This window comes from Gobius niger (assembly GCF_951799975.1).
Source record: "Gobius niger genome assembly, chromosome: 19".
NCBI classification, from domain to species: Eukaryota; Metazoa; Chordata; class Actinopteri; order Gobiiformes; family Gobiidae; genus Gobius; species Gobius niger.
The window spans coordinates 653,890-663,074 of NC_136870.1; positions in this window are offsets into that span (position 1 = coordinate 653,890).

Genomic DNA, 9,185 nt, shown 5'->3' on the forward strand with positions numbered 1-9,185 from the left:
CACGCAGTCACACACGCAGTAACACACGCAGTCACACACGCAGTCACACACGCAGTCACACGCGCAGTAACACGCGCAGTAACACGCGCGGTCACACACGCAGTAACACACGCAGTCACACACGCAGTCACACACGCAGTAACACGCGCAGTAACACACGCAGTAACACACGCAGTCACACACGCAGTCACACACGCAGTAACACACGCAGTCACACACGCGGTCACACACGCAGTAACACGCGCAGTAACACGCGCAGTAACACACGCGGTCACACACGCAGTAACACACGCAGTCACACACGCAGTAACACACGCAGTAACACACGCAGTCACACACGCAGTCACACACGCAGTAACACACGCAGTCACACACGCAGTCACACACGCAGTAACACGCGCAGTAACACACGCAGTCACACACGCAGTCACACACGCTGTAACACACGCAGTCACACACGCAGTCACACACGCAGTAACACGCGCAGTAACACACGCAGTAACACACGCGGTCACACACGCAGTAACACACGCAGTCACACACGCAGTCACACACGCAGTAACACACGCAGTAACACACACAGTCACACACGCAGTCACACACGCAGTCACACACGCTGTAACACACGCAGTCACACACGCAGTCACACACGCAGTAACACGCGCAGTAACACACGCAGTAACACACGCGGTCACACACGCAGTAACACACGCAGTCACACACGCAGTCACACACGCAGTAACACACGCAGTAACACACGCAGTAACACACGCAGTCACACACGCAGTAACACGCGCAGTAACACACGCAGTAACACACGCGGTCACACACGCTGTAACACACGCAGTAACACACGCAGTCACACACGCAGTAACACACGCAGTAACACACGCAGTCACACACGCAGTCACACACGCAGTAACACACGCAGTCACACACGCAGTAACACACGCAGTCACACACGCAGTAACACACGCAGTCACACACGCAGTAACACACGCAGTCACACACGCAGTAACACACGCAGTAACACACGCAGTCACACACGCGGTCACACACGCAGTCACACACGCAGTAACACACGCAGTCACACACGCAGTCACACACGCAGTAACACACGCAGTAACACACGCAGTCACACACGCAGTAACACACACAGTCACACACGCAGTAACACACGCAGTAACACACGCAGTCACACACGCAGTCACACACGCAGTAACACACGCAGTCACACACACAGTCACACACGCAGTCACACACGCAGTAACACACGCAGTCACACACACAGTAACACACGCAGTAACACACGCAGTCACACACGCAGTAACACACACAGTAACACACACAGTAACACACGCAGTCACACACGCAGTCACACACGCAGTCACACACGCAGTCACACGCGCAGTAACACGCGCGGTCACACACGCAGTCACACACGCAGTAACACACGCAGTAACACACGCAGTAACACACGCAGTCACACACGCAGTAACACACGCAGTCACACACGCAGTCACACACGCAGTCACTCACACAGTCAAACACGCAGTCACACACACAGTAACACACGCAGTCACACACACAGTCACACAAGCAGTCACACACGCAGTCACACACGCAGTCACACACACAGTCAAACACGCAGTCACACACACAGTAACACACGCAGTAACACACGCAGTCACACACGCAGTCACACACGCGGTCACACACGCAGTAACACGCGCGGTCACACACGCAGTAACACACGCAGTCACACACGCGGTAACACACGCAGTCACACACGCAGTAACACACGCAGTAACACACGCAGTAACACACGCAGTCACACACGCAGTAACACACGCAGTAACACACGCAGTAACACACGCAGTCACACACGCAGTAACACACGCAGTCACACACACAGTCACACACGCAGTAACACACGCAGTCACACACGCAGTAACACACACAGTCACACACGCAGTAACACACGCAGTAACACACGCAGTCACACACGCAGTCACACACGCAGTAACACACGCAGTCACACACACAGTCACACACGCAGTCACACACGCAGTAACACACGCAGTCACACAAGCAGTCACACACGCAGTCACACACGCAGTCACACACACAGTCAAACACGCAGTCACACACACAGTAACACACGCAGTAACACACGCAGTCACACACGCAGTCACACACGCGGTCACACACGCAGTAACACGCGCGGTCACACACGCAGTAACACACGCAGTCACACACGCGGTAACACACGCAGTCACACACGCAGTAACACACGCAGTAACACACGCAGTAACACACGCAGTCACACACGCAGTAACACACGCAGTAACACACGCAGTAACACACGCAGTCACACACGCAGTAACACACACAGTCACACACGCGGTCACACACGCAGTAACACACGCAGTAACACACGCAGTCACACACGCAGTAACACACGCAGTCACACACGCAGTAACACACGCAGTAACACACGCAGTCACACACGCAGTAACACACGCAGTCACACACGCAGTAACACACGCAGTAACACACGCAGTCACACACGCAGTAACACACGCAGTAACACACGCAGTAACACACGCAGTCACACACGCAGTAACACACGCAGTAACACACGCAGTCACACACGCAGTAACACTCGCAGTAACACACGCAGTAACACACGCAGTAACACACACAGTCACACACGCGGTCACACACGCAGTAACACACGCAGTCACACACGCAGTCACACACGCAGTAACACACGCAGTAACACACGCAGTCACACACGCAGTCACACACACGCAGTAACACACGCAGTAACACACGCAGTCACACACGCAGTAACACGCGCAGTAACACACGCGGTCACACACGCAGTCACACACGCAGTCACACACGCAGTAACACACGCAGTCACACACACAGTCACACACGCAGTAACACGCGCAGTAACACGCGCAGTAACACACGCAGTAACACACGCAGTAACACACGCAGTCACACACGCAGTAACACGCGCAGTAACACACGCGGTCACACACGCAGTCACACACGCAGTCACACACGCAGTCACACACGCAGTCACACACGCAGTAACACGCGCAGTAACACGCGCAGTAACACACGCGGTCACACACGCAGTAACACACGCAGTCACACACGCAGTAACACACGCAGTAACACACGCAGTCACACACGCAGTCACACACGCAGTAACACACGCAGTCACACACGCAGTCACACACGCAGTAACACGCGCAGTAACACACGCAGTCACACACGCAGTCACACACGCTGTAACACACGCAGTCACACACGCAGTCACACACGCAGTAACACGCGCAGTAACACACGCAGTAACACACGCGGTCACACACGCAGTAACACACGCAGTCACACACGCAGTAACACACGCAGTAACACACGCAGTCACACACGCAGTAACACACGCAGTAACACACGCAGTCACACACGCAGTCACACACGCAGTAACACACGCAGTCACACACGCAGTAACACACGCAGTCACACACGCAGTAACACACGCAGTCACACACACGCAGTCACACACACACAGTCACACACACGCAGTCACACACACGCAGTCACACACACACAGTAACACACGCAGTCACACACACGCAGTCACACACGCGGTCACACACGCAGTAACACACGCAGTCACACACGCAGTAACACACGCAGTAACACACGCAGTCACACGCGCAGTAACACACGCAGTCACACACGCAGTCACACACGCAGTAACACACGCAGTCACACACGCAGTAACACACGCAGTAACACACGCAGTCACACACGCGGTCACACACGCAGTCACACACGCAGTAACACACGCAGTCACACACGCAGTCACACACGCAGTAACACACGCAGTAACACACGCAGTCACACACGCAGTAACACACGCAGTCACACACGCAGTAACACACGCAGTCACACACGCAGTAACACACGCAGTCACACACGCAGTCACACACACAGTAACACACGCAGTCACACACGCAGTCACACACGCAGTCACACACGCAGTAACACACGCAGTCACACACGCGGTCACACACGCAGTCACACACGCAGTAACACACGCAGTCACACACGCAGTCACACACGCAGTAACACACGCAGTAACACACGCAGTCACACACGCAGTAACACACACAGTCACACACGCAGTAACACACGCAGTAACACACGCAGTCACACACGCAGTCACACACGCAGTAACACACGCAGTCACACACACAGTCACACACGCAGTCACACACGCAGTAACACACGCAGTCACACACGCAGTCAAACACGCAGTCACACACACAGTAACACACGCAGTAACACACGCAGTCACACACGCGGTAACACACGCAGTCACACACGCAGTAACACACGCAGTAACACACGCAGTAACACACGCAGTCACACACGCAGTAACACACGCAGTAACACACGCAGTAACACACGCAGTCACACACGCAGTAACACACGCAGTCACACACACAGTCACACACGCAGTAACACACGCAGTCACACACGCAGTAACACACACAGTCACACACGCAGTAACACACGCAGTAACACACGCAGTCACACACGCAGTCACACACGCAGTAACACACGCAGTCACACACACAGTCACACACGCAGTCACACACGCAGTAACACACGCAGTCACACAAGCAGTCACACACGCAGTCACACACGCAGTCACACACACAGTCAAACACGCAGTCACACACACAGTAACACACGCAGTAACACACGCAGTCACACACGCAGTCACACACGCGGTCACACACGCAGTAACACGCGCGGTCACACACGCAGTAACACACGCAGTCACACACGCGGTAACACACGCAGTCACACACGCAGTAACACACGCAGTAACACACGCAGTAACACACGCAGTCACACACGCAGTAACACACGCAGTAACACACGCAGTCACACACGCAGTAACACACGCAGTAACACGCGCAGTCACACACGCAGTCACACACGCAGTCACACACGCAGTCACACACGCAGTAACACACGCAGTCACACACGCAGTAACACACGCAGTCACACACGCAGTAACACACGCAGTCACACACGCAGTAACACACGCAGTCACACACGCAGTCACACACACAGTCACACACGCAGTCACACACGCAGTAACACACGCAGTCACACACGCAGTAACACGCGCGGTCACACACGCAGTCACACACGCAGTAACACACGCAGTCACACACGCAGTAACACACGCGGTCACACACGCAGTCACACACGCAGTAACACACGCAGTCACACACGCAGTAACACGCGCAGTAACACGCGCGGTCACACACGCAGTCACACACGCAGTAACACACGCAGTAACACACGCAGTCACACACGCAGTAACACACGCAGTCACACACGCAGTCACACACGCAGTAACACACGCAGTAACACACGCAGTAACACGCGCGGTCACACACGCAGTAACACACGCAGTCACACACACAGTAACACACGCAGTAACACACGCAGTCACACACGCAGTAACACACGCAGTAACACGCGCGGTCACACACGCAGTAACACACGCAGTAACACACGCAGTCACACACGCAGTAACACATGCAGTCACACACGCAGTAACACACGCAGTCACACACGCAGTAACACACGCAGTAACACACGCAGTAACACACGCAGTCACACACGCAGTAACACACGCAGTCACACACGCAGTAACACACGCAGTCACACACGCAGTAACACACGCAGTCACACACGCAGTCACACACGCAGTAACACACGCAGTGACACACGCAGTCACACACGCAGTAACACACGCAGTAACACACGCGGTCACACACGCAGTAACACACGCAGTAACACACGCAGTAACACGCGCAGTAACACACGCAGTAACACGCGCGGTCACACACGCAGTAACACACGCAGTCACACACGCAGTAACACACGCAGTAACACACGCAGTAACACACGCAGTAACACACGCAGTCACACACGCAGTAACACACGCGGTCACACACGCAGTAACACACGCAGTAACACACGCAGTAACACACGCAGTCACACACGCGGTAACACACGCGGTCACACACGCAGTAACACACGCAGTCACACACGCAGTAACACACGCAGTCACACACGCAGTAACACACGCAGTCACACACGCGGTCACACACGCAGTAACACACGAAGTCACACACACAGTCACACACGCAGTCACACACGCAGTCACACACGCAGTAACACACGCAGTCACACACGCAGTCACACACGCAGTCACACACACAGTCACACACACGCAGTCACACACGCAGTAACACACGCAGTCACACACACAGTAACACACGCGGTCACACACGCAGTCACACACGCAGTCAAACACGCAGTCACACACGCAGTCACACACGCGGTCACACACGCAGTCACACACGCAGTCACACACGCAGTCACACACGCAGTCACACACGCGGTCACACACGCAGTCACACACGCAGTCACACACACAGTCACACACGCAGTAACACACGCAGTCACACACGCAGTCACACACACAGTCACACACGCGGTAACACACGCGGTCACACACGCAGTAACACACGCAGTAACACACGCAGTAACACACGCAGTCACACACGCAGTCACACACGCAGTCACACACGCAGTCACACACACGCAGTCACACACACGCAGTCACACACGCAGTCACACACACGCAGTCACACACACGCAGTCACACACGCAGTCACACACACGCAGTCACACACACGCAGTCACACACACGCAGTCACACACACAGTCACACACACGCAGTCACACACACGCAGTCACACACGCAGTCACACACACGCAGTCACACACGCAGTCACACACGCAGTCACACACACGCAGTCACACACACGCAGTCACACACGCAGTCACACACACAGTCACACACACGCAGTCACACACGCAGTCACACACGCAGTCACACACGCAGTCACACACACGCAGTCACACACACGCAGTCACACACACAGTCACACACACAGTCACACACACAGTCACACACGCAGTCACACACGCAGTCACACACACGCAGTCACACACACGCAGTCACACACGCAGTCACACACGCAGTCACACATGCAGTCACACACGCAGTCACACACACGCAGTAACACACACACAGTCACACACACGCAGTCACACACACAGTCACACACGCAGTCACACACGCAGTCACACACACGCAGTCAGACACGCAGTCACACACGCAGTCACACACACGCAGTCAGACACGCAGTCACACACACGCAGTCAGACACGCAGTCACACACGCAGTCACACACGCAGTCACACACGCAGTCACACACACAGTCACACACGCAGTCACACACGCAGTAACACACACAGTCACACACGCAGTCACACACGCAGTCACACACGCAGTCACACTGCTTGTGTGACTGCAGTCACACAAGCAGTCACACACGCAGTCACACACGCAGTCACACACACAGTCAAACACGCAGTCACACACACAGTAACACACGCAGTAACACACGCAGTCACACACGCAGTCACACACGCGGTCACACACGCAGTAACACGCGCGGTCACACACGCAGTAACACACGCAGTCACACTGCTTGTGTGACTGCAGTCACACAAGCAGTCACACACGCAGTCACACACGCAGTCACACTGCTTGTGTGACTGCAGTCACACAAGCAGTCACACACGCAGTCACACACGCAGTCACACACACAGTCAAACACGCAGTCACACACACAGTAACACACGCAGTAACACACGCAGTCACACACGCAGTAACACACGCAGTAACACACGCAGTAACACACGCAGTCACACACGCAGTAACACACGCAGTAACACACGCAGTCACACACGCAGTAACACACGCAGTCACACACGCAGTAACACACGCAGTCACACACACAGTCACACACGCAGTAACACACGCAGTAACACACGCAGTAACACACACAGTCACACACGCGGTCACACACGCAGTAACACACGCAGTAACACACGCAGTCACACACGCAGTAACACACGCAGTCACACACGCAGTAACACACGCAGTAACACACGCAGTCACACACGCAGTCACACACGCGGTCACACACGCAGTAACACACGCAGTCACACACGCAGTAACACTCGCAGTAACACACGCAGTAACACACGCAGTAACACACACAGTCACACACGCGGTCACACACGCAGTAACACACGCAGTCACACACGCAGTCACACACGCAGTCACACACGCAGTCACACACGCAGTAACACACGCAGTCACACACGCAGTCACACACGCAGTCACACACGCAGTCACACACGCAGTAACACACGCAGTAACACACGCAGTCACACACGCAGTCACACACGCAGTCACACACGCAGTAACACACGCAGTAACACACGCAGTCACACACGCAGTCACACACGCAGTCACACACGCAGTCACACACGCAGTCACACACGCAGTAACACACGCAGTCACACACGCAGTCACACACGCAGTCACACACGCAGTAACACACGCAGTCACACACGCACTAACACACGCGGTCACACACGCAGTAACACACGCAGTCACACACGCAGTAACACACGCAGTAACACACGCAGTCACACACGCAGTCACACACGCAGTAACACACGCAGTCACACACGCAGTCACACACGCAGTAACACACGCAGTCACACACGCAGTCACACACGCAGTCACACGCGCAGTAACACGCGCAGTCACACACGCAGTAACACACGCAGTCACACACGCAGTAACACACGCAGTAACACACGCAGTCACACACGCAGTAACACACGCAGTCACACACGCAGTAACACACGCAGTCACACACGCAGTCACACACGCAGTAACACACGCAGTCACACACGCAGTCACACACGCAGTAACACACGCAGTCACACACGCAGTCACACACGCAGTAACACACGCAGTCACACACGCAGTCACACACGCAGTAACACACGCAGTCACACGCGCAGTAACACACGCAGTAACACACGCAGTCACACACGCAGTCACACACGCAGTAACACACGCAGTCACACACGCAGTCACACACGCAGTCACACGCGCAGTAACACGCGCAGTAACACGCGCG